This window comes from Pinus tabuliformis, chromosome 3_1 (assembly GCF_031772625.1).
Source record: "Pinus tabuliformis cultivar Carrire ecotype Pingquan chromosome 3_1, CPIR1, whole genome shotgun sequence".
NCBI lineage: Eukaryota > Viridiplantae > Streptophyta > Pinopsida > Pinales > Pinaceae > Pinus > Pinus tabuliformis.
In genome coordinates, this window is record NC_142301.1 from 189,396,641 (window position 1) to 189,412,303 (window position 15,663).

Sequence of the window (15,663 nt, forward strand, 5' to 3'; positions counted from 1 at the left end):
TCAGGAACTGGATCAGATTGACTCTTTATTTGAATTGTTTTACAAGCAATACCACATAAAATAATTCTCGTTGATCGTTTAAATGTTGTAATACCTTCGGTCTAGTTTCAAGTTATTTGGATTGAAGATTGCTTTCATGAATATTGGATGGTTTACTATCGTTTAGCTTTGTTTCATTTGATAAATAGACTCTTGGATTGCGTAGTGGACCGCGTGGATTGAACATAGCATACCAATGAGTGCTTTTGATGATTAGTTGTTAACTGTGAATTCGTTAGTTTAGAATAGATAAATGATTCCCCTGTTTTGTGTGTTGATTGATTTCATTAAGTTTAGTAGATAAATGATTCACCTGTTTTGTGTGTTGATTGATTTCATTAAGTTTAATAGATAAATGATTCCCCTGTTTTGTGTGTTGATTGATTTCATTAAGTTTAGTAGATAAAGGATTTCCCCTGTTTCGTGTGAAGATCAATTCTATTAGTTGTCCAGATAAATGATTTCCTTTGCTTTGTGAGGTGATTGATTCTAGTTTTTAGGAGTTAGATATCAATCAGATTTCAAATAGCAGTACATTGCCTCCAAGTAAGGTTATTCATCAGTAAGGGTTGGTGTGATTACATAATGGTTTAGAGTACAGTTTATTAGGAATTGTTTGGTTGAATTGCTAGGTGTTGGATAGGCCGAGTGTTTGAGTTGCTTTCATCAAATTAATACCTGTAGATTACTTGATTGTGAGTATAACAATAAATTAGTGAGTGATAGAGTAGAATAGATTGATTGCTCCAGATGGGTACTTAACTTTAAAATCTTTGTTAATAGGGTAACAAACCATTAGGTACAGATCGATTGTTTCATTGAGATGCTATCAGTATAAATTGCTTGTTTTCTTAAGAATTGAATTGTTATAGACTACTTATTTGCTTCAGGAACGAATTGTTGTTTGTGTAGATTTCTTAAGGATTGAATGGTTATTAGTATAGGTTTGTTTTTCTGCTTAAGGATTGAATCGCCATCATTACATATTGCTTGCTGAGTGATAAATAAACTATTTTTACAAATAGAACGTCTGGTACAAGCATTTGAGTGTTTGATGGAGTAAGGTTTTGTGTGAGTATAATTCCATTTTTATCGCTTGAGATTCATAGCTCAGTAGTTTGTTGAGTTCAAATTTGAATGCTAGAGTTTGTAAAGGCTTTTGAAATCTCTAGATTAAATTTGATTGTTGGGTCTGATTTTGATAGTTAAATGTTTGTAAGTTTTAATGTGTTTATTACTCCACGAATCATTATAAGGAAATGTTAAAACTCTAATTTAACCCTGAACAAAGAAAGCGTAAGGCAACTCATGTTTACAAACCCCAGGTTGACAATTAATATTAAGGGATTTAATCTGACAATTTAATCTCTCAACATTTTGGCGTCATTGTCGGGGAGATTGTCATTTCTTATTCAGGTAATTATTATCATCTAAGTTTCAAGATCTTGCAGGACTGTTAGAGGGCGAAGAGAGTACGATAAGACATGAGTGAAGAGCCACACATCCACTTTTGTTGAGGTTGCTCCAAATTCTGACCGATCACTGCTTGTCCTTGAATATTTTTTTTTCCTTTATCTTTATGTGTAGGAGTGTAGGTAGACCGAGGGATAGTAAGGGTATATTTATTTCTAGTTCTAAATTTCCTTTCAACTTTTGGATCAGTTAATATACCTATTCTCACCGCTGTTAATCGATATGCAGGAATAAGACAAGAAGGAGGAAGTTTTGATGCTAACGTGGTTTCGGACCAGGAATTCCTAGATTGAGGAGAAAGGACCATTTAACAGATTGTCTACGACAACCCTGTAGAGGAACCAATAGAACAACAAAACCTCGTGGACGAGCAATCAACCAACATCAACCATGTTCCAATACCCCCAAGCCACCCCATAATCTGCAATCCTCAGCAGGTGTCGGTCACAGAGATTCACCTAGATGGAGAGGACAAACACAATGAAGAACATCAAGAAGAGGGAGAAGGCCCTTGATGCAATGGGAATCTCTTTGGAGGAGGCAACCAAGGTGAGGAAGAAGTCACCTTCGAATTCCCTATCTTAGATGTGACATGTGACATCACAATGAAGAGCATTCCAATGGCATCTCTCCCATTGTTCTACGGTAAATCATCTGAAGATCCCGATTCCTTTCTTTTTGAATTTGATATTCTATGTCGCAGTTATAATTATTATGACGATGCTCATAAACTCAAACTATTTCCCGCCACATTAAAAGATGCAGCCCTTAGGTGGTTCATGAGTCTAGGGAAACACACTATATACACATGGGATGACATGAGATCAGTTTTTCTTAAAAAATATCAAGACTTTTGTAAGAGTAGGGACATCAATGATATCCTTAGGATGCAACAAAATGAAGATGAAAATCTAGAAGAGTATCTTGAATGGTTCCTATACAATTTCCACAAATCTTGTGGGTCCAACCTAGATGAAAAGATTATTAGAACTGTTTTCCTAAAAGGGTTAAGAGATGATTGTATTGAAACATTAAACCTGCTCAGTGGTGGAGACATTTATAAAAAGCAATTTGCTGAAGTCATTGAGCTGTGTCACTCTAGAAGCCAAGCCAAAGTAGGTAAAAAGCTTCGGGAACTTAGAGACAATTCTAGAGACTATGTGCAAAAGAAAACTGCGGCTAATGCTGTTACAAGAGTCGAGCTGGGGAACCTATTAGAAAATTTTAAAACTGATATCCTAAACACAATCAGTGACCAACTAGACACCATGAAAATTAAACAAAAGCAGGAAGCCGAGAAGGCAGCCATGGCAGTCTTTTGTTCCAAGTGTAGGCATAAACATGCAGAAAGGGAGTGTCCGTTAAACACCATCAAGGTCTGTGGGATATGTACCTTAGAACACCCGACCGAGAAGTGCCCATCACTTCCCAGCTTACAAGCCATCTACAAGGGGAATGCTGAAACTATCGACCAATCACAAGCAACCAAGAGACCCACCTGGAGAGGCCAAAGTCAGAATGTGTTCCCAGATCCAAATCTTCAAGGTTATAGCCAGACTCAGCCATGGACCTTTCCTGCATCCTACCCTCCTTGGGTTGCTCAGCAACCACAAAATACTACCTGGGGCTAGAATTGGAGGTCAAACCCTTATGCCAACAACTATCAACCTCCACCTCAATTCTATGTGCCCTATCCAAACATGCCAAGTACTTCATATAATCTAGCCATGCAAACCTATCAGCAAGCATATAACCCTAATATGTATCAACAACCTACGCTGCCACCACCTCCTTTACATCAATTATTACCTGCGCCTACTAACACATCATCTTCACAGGCACCAACTACCATAAACCCACCACGACCAACACTGCTGCCTGCACAACCCGTACCTAACCCTAATCACAATAGGTTACCTCAACCTGTGCAAAACATAGATATTCAGCCCTTTCCTACATACATGATCACTGCCATTCCTATAAATGAAATTCAATTACGATCAGGAAGGACAATTAACAAAGGAAAATCAGCTGTCATCATCCAGGAAGAGGTACCCTCCACGTCATCCGAAAATCATTCACCAAACGAAAAACAACAACAGAAAGAAGAAGAATCACCTAAACCACCGTACCCGAAAAGACTAATAGTAAAGAAAGAGGAAGTCCCACTTGAATATGACCTAGAAAATGAACTTAGGAATGTCTGTATTAAAATCCCACTTTTACAAGAAATTAGAGACATTCCCATATACACTAAAATTGTCAAGGACCTCTGCATTAAGAAGCTGAGAAGAAAGGGGCATAAGAACCAAAATGTCAAAATCATGAGCCAAATGTCCACAATGATCTATGACATGCCTGCCAAATACAATGACCCCGGGAATCCCATTGTCACTATTGAAATAAATGGAGTACTTCTACCTAACACCCTGGTAGATTTAGGGGCAGCCATAAATGCAATGACTTATGAAACAATGATGTCACTACAGCTACCTGGACTAAAAACCACCCCTATCCTCTTAGAGATGGCAGATAAATCCGTTGTCAAACCAATAGGATCCTTGGAGGACATAGTAGTCACTATTGCCTCTTGGCAATACCCTATAGATTTTGTAGTCATTTCTCCCAAAACCTCTAGACCTGGACACCCTGTGGTCCTGGGAAGGCCATGGCTGGCAACTGCTGATGCCGTCATTGGATGCAGGAATGGGGAAATGATTATTTCAAATGGTTCTCACAATCAAACCTTGTCCATCTTTCCACCTACTTAGACAGCTGTCGAAGTACCATTATGGCTCGAAAACCCATATGGAGACGAAGATTGCATGTTCCCCTTGTTAACATTAGATCAATCTAGAGGTCTCCAGGAGCATTCTGATGAGCACATTTTGCAGCAGTTTTTAGCAGATAGCTCTTGTATCAATTATCCTATCTCTTTTAACAGTTATTAGCATGTGTTTAGTGATGAATTTCAGGAAACTTGCCACCTAATTGTCTTCGCCTCATTTGCAGTAATGGAGGAAATCCATGAGCTTACCACAAAACCTGTGGAAATATTCGAAGGGAAAATTTTACATATTGGTAGAGGATTGACTACAAAACAAAAGCAGTAGTTGATGAATATCGTTCATGAACAAACGGGAGCATTTGCATGGGATTACTTGGATATGAGAGGTATCCGTCCAGACACTTGCATCCATCATATCTACACGAATGAAGAAATGAGACCTGTTTGTCAACCACAAAGGCGTATGAACCCAACATTAAAAGACATCGTTAAAGAGGAGCTTCAAAAACATTTGGCACAAATTTCATTTACCCCATTTCTGATAGTAAGTGGGTATCACCTTTGGTAGTAGTTCCAAAGAAGAATGACAAGTGGTGAATCTACGTTGACTACAAAGAATTAAACAATGCCACATTGTGGGATTATTGTCAGGCCAGGGTAACTCCAGAATGAGCGGAAGAAAAACTGAGATATAATTTCATTAGAGAACTATTGATTATATACAAAAAGGAGACGGAACAGTTCATCTTCTTGATGACTGTTCACGTTCCAGTTCACCCATCCGTTGAGGATTAGGTGTCAACATTCCCCCCCTTAATCTGAAGGGATGTTGGTGAGTCCAAGCATCGTTCTGAATCTTTCAAGCTTTTCTCTTCCAAGCGCTTTGGTGAAGATGTCTGCAATTTGCTCGTTTGTGGAACAATGACGGAGATGGATTGTTTTGGCCTCAACATGATGTCGGATCAGATGATATTTAGTATTGATGTGCTTAGTACGATCATGGAACTTTGGGTTCTTGGCCAACTTTATTGCAGAGGTGTTATCAAACATGAGTGGAGTTGATTGTATTTGTTTTACCTGCAAATCTTCAAGAATTTTCCTGAGCCACACAATTTCTTTCGTTGCTTCAGCTGCTGCCACGTATTCTGCTTCTGTTGTGGAATCTGCTGGTACTGATTATTTACGTGATCTCCAGGAGACAGCTCCTGATCCAAGACTCATAGCATATCCTGAAGTAGATACCCCAGTTTCTTTGTCTCCATCGAAGTCTGAATCAGAGTATCCAATCAAGTTGAAGTCGTCCACCTGTGTATACTTGATTCCAAGGTCTTGAGTTCCCTTCAAGTACCTTAGAACTCTTTTTGCAGCAGACCAATGTCCCTCACAAGGCTTTTGCATAAACCTGGAGAGGATTCCAACAGTAAATGAAATGTCTGGTCTGGTAGTAGTGAGGTAGATGAGACTTCCTACAAGCTGTCTATACTTTATTGCATCCTCAAATTCCTTTCCTTCCATAGATGTGAGCTTCAAGTTTTGTTCCATTGGAGTAGAAATAGGATTGCACTCTGTCATGCCAAATCTGTTTAACAAATCTCCAATGTATTTCTTTTTAGAAAGAAATATGGATTTTGGATGTTGGGTTACTTCACTGCCAAGATAGTAATGAACATAGCCCAAATCAGTCATTACAAAACTTTTTCCTAATTCTTTCTTTATGGATGTAATATAGCTTTCATTGTTCCCTATCATTAAAAGATCATCTACATATACCACAAGATATACAACTGTTTTGCCAACTTTCTTGACAAATAAAGTTGCATCATCAAGATCAAAATGTTTGAAGTTGAGTTTCAGAAGATGCTCAGTTAGTTTTTCATACCAGGCTCGTGGTGCTTGTTTGAGGCCATACAAGGACTTCACAAGTTTGCATACTTTGTGTTCATGTCCTTTCATAGCAAATCCTTCAGGCTGGGACATAAAAACATTCTCTTTTAGATCTCCATTCAAGAATGCAGTTTTTACATCCATTTGATGGACTTTCCAACCGTTCTGAGCAGCTAGTGCAAAGAGTGTCCGGATGGTGGCCCATTTTGCTGTGGGGGAAAAAGTTTCCTCATAATCGAACCCTTCCTTCTGTGCAAAACCTTTTGCCACAAGCCTAGCTTTGTGCTTGTCAAGTGAGCCATCAGCTTTGTACTTGTTCTTGTAGACCCACTTGCAGCCAATTGGTTTGGTTCCAAATGGAGGATCAACCAGCTTCCAAGTGCCATTCTTTATGAGGGCATCATACTCCTTCTGCATTGCTTCTTTCCATTCATCATGAGAAGCAGCTTCTTTGAAGTAAGTTGGTTCAAAATCTGTAGAAAAGTTCAATTCACAATCATAAGTAACATCCATATCAACAGGTGAATTAGAGTTATCTACATCACCTCCATCTTGTCGGTTTGTATTTCTGGTTCCTGTTTTTCCGATTTCATCAGGATGAACACTTTCAAGTGTCTTTGTCAGCCACTTTGGGGGACCTTTCTGAGATGGTCCAGGCTGCTCTGTTGATTGAGTTGGGTCTGAATCAAGATTGAGTCTCCCAATTCTATCAATTACATCACTTAAAGCATCATCCGTTGTTGGAGTATCATGCAGGGGAGATTGTTCTTCAGAAGAAGATTCCACATGTTGATCTAGTATAGGAATCCCCCCTTCAAGATGTGGAATCTGATTATCAAACTCTTGAAATGATTTCGGTTTTGTGAATCTATCCAAGTGATCAAGTTGCCGCTCAACAACACTGTCAGATTTGGATGATTCAAGAAAAATGACATCTCTAGATACAACAAACTTTTTATTTACTTCATCATAGAGACGGTATGCTTTAGAGGTGTTTGAATACCCCAGGAAGATACACTTACGACTTCTAGCACCAAGTTTGTTTCTATGTACCTTTGGTATTAAAGCATAACAGGGGGAACCAAAAATCCTGAGATGTTTTACCGAAGGAACATGTCCATACCATAATTCATAAGGAGTCTTGTTTCTTATAGCACTAGATGGACATCTATTCTTTATATATGCAGCACATAGAACAGCATCAGCCCAAAACATTATCTTTACATTTTTGAAGAAAAGCATGGATCGTACCATATTCAAAATTGTTCTATTCATTATTTCTGCTACACCATTCTGTTGGGGATTATAAGGTACAGTTGTTTGATGTTTGATCCCATGTTGGCGAAGATAGTTTTCAAATTCATTTGATGTATATTCTTTTCCATTATCAGTGCGAATAGACCCAATATGAGATTGTGCATCATTTTCAATCCACTTATGAAAATTCTTGAATGTTTGAAAAGCATCAGATTTGTTCTTCAATAAATAAACCCAACACATTCTGGTGTAATCATCAATAAATGTCATGATATATTTATTTCCATTTGCAGAAGGAACAGGCATTGGACCACATAAATCTGAATGAATGAGTTCAAGCTTCCTATGTGCTCTTGAATGTGAATCATGAAATGATTGTTTGCTATGCTTTCCTAGAATGCAAGCATCACATTGCTTATGTTTTCTAGGAATTGTAGGCAGACCAGCAACACCATTTTTCTTTAATAAGCGGAGACTGTCATAGTTTAAATGTCCAAATCTAGCATGCCATAATAAACTTGATGGAAGTGTACCTTCTTCATGATGAGAAATATATGAGAAATGTTGTGCATGAGCAGAGGTTCCTTGCAGTTTAAGAAGTATTTCTTCTTTTATACCCCTCATGACAAGTGAGTGGTCAGATGCCTTTCTTACCTCAAGCTTTCCATCAAACATATGAATGGAGTGACCTTGCTGGCGGATGTGGACCAAGGACAGCAAGTTTCTCTTGAGCTGTGGGAGATATAGAACATGATCCAGAAGAAATTCTGGAAGACCAGGCAGTTTAAGCCTGATTGTGCCAAGCCCTGATGGCTTGATTTTTGACTGATCTGCAAAGTATACTGCTCCATCAACATTGTCAGTGAAATCTTCAAAAAAATCTTTCCTATGAGTCATATGACAGGTTGCTCCTGAATCAAGCAACCAATCATTTTTCGAAGAAGCAAGTGAAGCATTAAACAAATCTTCATTTACTCCAATGTTACATTGTGCCTCAATATAGTGAGCGGATTCAGGTGCTTTACCTCTGTTTGTGTCATCAGTTTTACCTTTCTGCTGGTTTCTTCTCTGCTCAATTTTATCCCATGGTAGCTTGCATGTAGAAGCATCATGTGATCCATTTCGTTTGCAGTGAATGCAATGCAGATCTGCCTTTTCTGCTTGAGAATGTCTGCCCCCCCTGCCTCTGAAGTATCTTCTTCTTTCTCTTGAATGCATACTGTAACAAAAATTATTTCTGCTGATAGAAAATCCTTACGTTACAGCCTTCACATCTCTCTAATATTTGCTAAAAAAACATCAGTATTTCATTGTACATATCACTGCAATACTACTATGTTTTGAAAAGTGCGCAAGGGATCACTTCAATACTTCAATGTATTAATATATCACTTCAATATATCAATATATTATGCAGTACTACAAATGCTTTGGTATATAAGACATTCTGGAAACACCGCAATATTTTGAATGATATACAACGCTTTGAATTATTTAAACTGTGTAATATTATGAAGTCAACAAACTGCTCAACGCTATACCAAAACTGCTAAAATATACACTGAAGAACTGCTCAACACTCAACCGAGTCGATGGCCTGAGGTGTCCTGAGATTGGAACAGACGGGATTAAAACTCTTAGATTGACATGTGGGTGTTGCAAAATATGGGTAACAAGCGCACAGCAGTTCACATTCCATATATACGCATCATTCTATGCATTCAACTTGGAAATCATTCAGTATATATACTCTGGACCATTCTATGCATATACAGACTTGGATGGGCATATGTATAAACCCACAGCGCACAGCATTAATACCCTCAGCGTTTTCTCGGATGCGCACCACGTTAATACTCAAAGAGCGTGAATATTATTCAAACCACAGCGTTAATAACCATTGCGTTCTGGAAACCATTCAATAAATGTTGACATTTGCATTCAAACATGAATTCAATCAGCGTTAATAATTCAAACGCTGTGTTAAGAAATGGGACAGCGTTATTACCAAATACGACAGCCACCGAAATAAAATCTCTGTCAGGGTTTCAGAGAGAAGAGCGCCCCCCATTGAGCCTTTCGAAAACCATCAGCGTGACTCCAAAATGTCTACAATCTCTGTACTCAACTTCCCATTCACGCCTCAGTCCACAGCGTAATTCTAGGCTCCACCGATGTGACCATCTCCCACTCGGCTTCTAAGGCAATGAAATCCGCCAGATTGTGAGGCTGCGTCACCTCGTGAAGAAATGGCGGATTTTCTCGCCCTTTATTCTTGCAGAGACCTCCGAAAGGGGGCACACTAGCGCGGGGCTGAACTATTTTCTACGGAAATCTTCCTAAAGGCAAAAACAGCAAAATGCTCAACGGAGCAGGACTTGACCCCTGAACCTCACTCCACGGGACAGGACTCGACCCTTGAACCTCACTTTAGCATTGGAGAACCACAGCGCAAGCTGAGCAGGCAGGGAAATGAAATGAGCGGTGAGTCTAAGAGCAGGCGGGCATGCATGTACAAAGGGAAGGCGGAGGGAAATGATATGGCGTTTAGCAGTTAACACATTAACTGTGTCCACCATATTAAGCAGGTGGCAGTGGAGAACACAATGGTGATGTCGCAGGACAGCGAGGAGCGACAACGGAAATGGCCGCAAGGATTTCTTACCAATACTGTCCAGGCATCATTTTACCAACGCATCTCTGGGCATGTCAGAGGAATGTCAGACAGAGGCAGAGCAGCGCAGAACAGAGCAGCGGAGTGCTCAGGACAGAGGCAGGAGTTACGACTATTTTTAGAACCTGGGACCTGTGCTCTGATACCATGTCAGGCCAGGGTAACTCCAGAATGAGCGGAAGAAAAACTGAGATATAATTTCATTAGAGAACTATTGATTATATACAAAAAGGAGACGAAACAGTTCATCTTCTTGATGACTGTTCACGTTCCAGTTCACCCATCCGTTGAGGATTAGGTGTCAACAATTATTTTCCATTGCCTTTCATTGATCAAGTTCTCGACACACTTTCAGGTAAGAAATATTTTTCTTTTCTAGATGGTTATAGCGGGTACAATCAAATTCAGATAGCTGAAGAAGACCAGGAAAAGACTACTTTCACATCCCCATGAGGTACTTATGCATATAAAGTCCTTTCCTTTGGTCTTTGTAACGCCCCCGCCACCTTCCAAAGAGCTATGCTTGCCATTTTCTCTTATATGATCCATGACTGTGTGGAAGTCTATATGGATGACCTCACAGTCTATGGGGATGACTTTCTACAAGCTTTGGGGAATCTAGAGAAGGTATTAACTCGTTGTCAAGAAGCCGATCTAGCCCTTGGTAGCGATAAATGTAGAATGATGCAAACTAAGGGAATTTTTCTAGGCCATCATGTGTCAATTGAATGGATTCAAGTTAACCTAGCAAAAATCGTGATAATTTCGCGTATCCCTATTCTAAGCTCGCAAAAAGAGGTAAGAATGTTTTTAGGGAATGCAAAATATTATCGACGATTTATTGAGAATTTCACTAGAATTGCAGCAACATTATTCAAGTTGTTAACTAAATATGCTAACTTTGTATGGAATGTTGACTGTCAATAGGATTTTCTGGAACTGAAAGAGAGATTATCTACTACTCTAGTGCTAAGAGGGCCAAATTGGTCCTTACCTTTTCATATTTGTACAGATGCTTCGGACACTGCACTAGGAGCAGTTTTGGGACAAAGGGAAGATAACTTTCCCTATGCCATTTACTTTGTTAAATTAAATTATACGGTTATTGTTAGAATTTGTGCATGCTATAGGAAAGTTTAGACATTATATTACTAGTTATGAGACATTTGTCCATACCAACCATTCTGCTGTTAGATTTTTAGTGAATAAACCTATTACTAATAGTAGGATAACTAGATGGTTCTTGTTTCTACAAGAATTCAATATAACTATAATTGATAGGCCTGGAAGAGACAAATTGGCGGCTGATTTCTTATCTCGTTTGAATCTTATGCAAGGAATCATGCCAACACCAGTTCCCGACGAATTCCCAGATGAAGCTCTATTTTCCATTTCTACTGTTACTCCTTGGTTCGCTAATCTTGCAAATTATCTGGTATCAGAAAAACTACCTCAAAACCTGTTGGCCCGAGAGATGCACAATATAGTGCAGCGCAGTGCTAGTTACTCCTGGATCGAGGGAGATCTATTTTATACAGGGTTGGACTTGATTATGAGGCAATGTGTGTGGGAAGATGAAATGCATGATATATTAAGTGCCAGTCATAACGAGCCTTGTGGTGGACATTTTGCCAACAAAAGAACGCCATATAAAGTTCTCCATACCAGATACTATTGGTTGACCCTATTCAAAGATGCACAAAAGGTTTTTTTGAGTTGTGACACTTGCCAACGAATGGGGAGACCAGTTGCCTCTGATGAAATGCCTCTTCAACCACAAATTGCTATTGAACCTTTTGAAAAGTGGGCATTGGACTTCGTAGGGCCCATCTCCCCAATGTCAAACAAGAAGAAATATATTTTGGTATGCATTGATTACATCACCAAGTGGGTGGAGGCCAAAGCATTGTATGCTGCCACTGAGAAGGCAGTAGTAGAGTTTTTGTTCAAAGACATCTTTACAAGATTTCGGGTGCCTCGTGAAATTGTCATTGATCAAGGAACCCAATTTACATCAAAGTTGGTCAAGGCACTCATGGAGCAATATCAAAGTTAAGCACCGTAAATCGACCCCCTACCACCCCCAGGCTAATGGGCAAGTGGAGTCCACGAACAAAGTGTTGGAATCTATCCTTACAAAAAAAATTCAACTGCATCACAAATATTGGGCAGAAAAGTTACCAGAAGCACTTTGGGCTTATCGGATCACTTGGAGGAATGTGACCGGACACACACCTTACGAATTAGTCTATGGTAAACAAGTACTCTTGCCCATCGAATTCCAGGTAAAAACATTTAGAACTGCTGCTCAGTTGGGCATGAATTTAAATGAGGCTCAAGAACAAAGATTGATGCAATTGAACGAGCTTGATGAGATCTGACAAGATGCCTACCACAGAACTGCATTAGTATAGGACCAAAGAGCCCGATGGCACGACAAATTTATTAAGAAGAAAATCTTCTATCCAGGTGACTAGGCCTTGTTATACGATAGTAAGTTTAATCATTTCAAAGGTAAATTTTTCACTAGATGGTTAGGACCGTATGATGTAACTAAAGCATTTAACAAGGATTCAGTTTGTATTTGTACTATCGATGATGATAAGATTTATTTAGTAGTAAATTTCCATCGACTTAAAGTTTATTATAAACCACTTTCACGTGATCAATTTTTGGAGGAAGTTCGAGAGGATCTAGGATTGGCGCTGATTCATGCCAATAATCAACCCCTTGCTGGTTCAGTTGATTAGTCCTTTATATATATATGTGTGTGTGTGTGTGTGTGTGTGTGTGTGTGTCTGTGTGTGTGTGTATATATATATATATATATATATATATATGTATATGTATATATATATATATATATGTATATATGTATATGCATATATATATATATATATATACATATATATATACACACACACACATATATATATATACATATATGTCTATATATATATATATGTATTTACATATATATATATATATATATATATAGATATAAAAAGTGACAGCCCACTGGTTTACTTATATATATATATATATATATATATATATATATATATATGTGTGTGTGTGTGTGTATATATACAGACATATATATACATATACATATATATACATATACATATACATACATACATATATATATATATATATATATATATATATATATATATATATATAAGTAAACCAGTGGGTTGTCACTTTTTATATCTATAGGCAGTCCTCCCCACAACCCATGCAGAATAAAGGAGGAATCCAACAGAAGTAAGTTTATTCCTTTATCCAAGTCTAGTGGATTATCTATTGAAAAGGAACTAGTGGAGTCTCCTTTGGAAGCCTTCAGACTCTCTAAATATGAAGCTCCCAAGTATTGACTGATCTAGGCTCATAAACAAAATGGACCAGTGTTAGTCCAGAGATTCCTTGAGCACAGTGTTAGCGCTTGGAATTCACCTAGGCTGAGATAGACAAACTCTCAAGGCTACATCAAACCATTTCACCTCGTAGCTAGCCCTACGAGGTATGAGAAGGCTCTCTCGGGTCAGATTTGATAGATCTTATAATATAATAAGCTGACCAATTAGGATCAAAGATATTAGGCTAGTAAATTGATAAGGGGGGTTGATTTAAAGATTTTTTGGGTTTTTGGTGGCAATTGGAGGGAGTGCAATTTAGGGTGCGGGGATTGAGCTCAGTTTTTGCAGGTGGGTCTTTGGGGCAAGGTAGGAGTCTATGCTGATGCCTTTAACTGAAAGAGATGATCAGGGAAGAAAGAAAAGAGGCTAAAGAGGGCAAACAATGAATTCGAATCCTCTCTAGACAGTGGAAAACATAAATTTTAAACAAAATTGAAAGCTGAGCATGGCATGCATGAATTCAAACTTTATCACTTCTTTTGTTTAAATAGCAGCAAGAGATCAAGAAATGGAACACATAAACACACTTACAATAACAGTAGGAGACACACCATCAACATAATAATCCACAAGAATCCACAATGAAGTCTGCAAAACCCTGGCCTTCCTTTTCCTCAAATTGCAGAAAATACAAGTCAAAAATACAATAGCACTTCTCCCTCTAGAGTCCAACCATCAAAATGAGAAAGAGAAGGCATAATATAGAAGGTCAAACCTCTTTCCCCACCTCTAGGGGTCGAGCTCAGCTTCCTAGGAGCTGTTGCAACTAATTCTAAATCAGTCACTAGATAATAGGCCAGCTCAACAACTTACCTCTAAAACTTAGGAAGCTTATCTATGCATTAAATATTCACTATTTACATCAAAGAAGCTTCTAGAAGTGGTAAAGAAGAGTAAAAGTATCTAATTCCATGAAATTTACACAATAATCCATCATTTACATGCTCAAATAGTCAACCAAAGTGAAAATAGTGCTTTTCTGGCCGAACTAGTCAAAAATTGGCAAATCTGGAGGTTTTGGTCGCGCCCCTGGAAGTTCTGGTCGCGCCCCTGGAAGTTCTGGTCGCGCCCCTTTGCAGCTACTTTTGAGTGGGTTCCACTGATCCAAATCAGGTGCAAGATGGCTCATTGGAAAGCTTGGCCTGTCTACTTTCCATCCCAAGTGGAATTTCTGGATTTGGTGTTGATTTGACCCCTCAAAAACCATTTCTCCCAAGGTCACTTTCTGCAACTCAAAAAGTGGGCAGAAAGTCATTTTTAAGGTGTATTTTGAGCTTTTGGAGGCTCAAAACTCAAAATTAGGCTGCCCCCAAGTACTGGTAATTTTTCTTTTTGCACGCCCTTTCCAAAAATGCCAAGTTTGCAAAATTCCGAGCAGCCCTTCAAAATGGTCTCACCCGGGGTGAGACCAAACCGTGGGCAAAACCTGTAATTTTACCAAAAATTTGCAAAATGCTCCAAAATTCTCAAAATTTTCAGATTTTGATGTTAGATCAAGGCTGATTAGTACCATGATGAGTGAGGGATGCCTCAGCCAAGATGCGGAGTGGATTTGTCCTTTTCTTCTTCTTCCGTGCCTCTGACAGCTCTCTTTGGAGAATTTTTATTCTCGCCTTGCAAACATGTAATCTTGCCCAGTAGTGTGTCTTCATGTTCCGGAGCAGCTTGTTGTCACGGTTTGCCTTGTCTAACAGTCCCTCCAAGCGCCAATTTGCTCGGATGAGCAATAACTCTCTATCCATGGGCAGTGGGTCCCCAGGCCTCCTGCGATTGATGACTCGGTCAAATCGCATCCTCCATAACTCATCCAACTCCTTCTCGGTCTCCAGCTGTTTGGTCCGCTGCTCTAAATAAGTGATAGTCCACTGAGCCATCTCAAGCTTCCGCTGCAACACAAGGTTCTCTTCCTTGAGCTCATAGAAATCTGAAGAAGGAGGAGAATGAGCATCACGACCAGTGAAATCATCATGTGCCTCGCCAACTGCCTCATCCTCAACCATGGGCTGCTTGCCCTCTCGTACTGCCTGTGCCGATGAAGAAAGCGAGGCCCCTTCCACCTGGTGTGGAGATAACACTCGCTGCTCTGATGATGAAGACGAGACCCCTTCCACTGGCTGTAGAGAAAG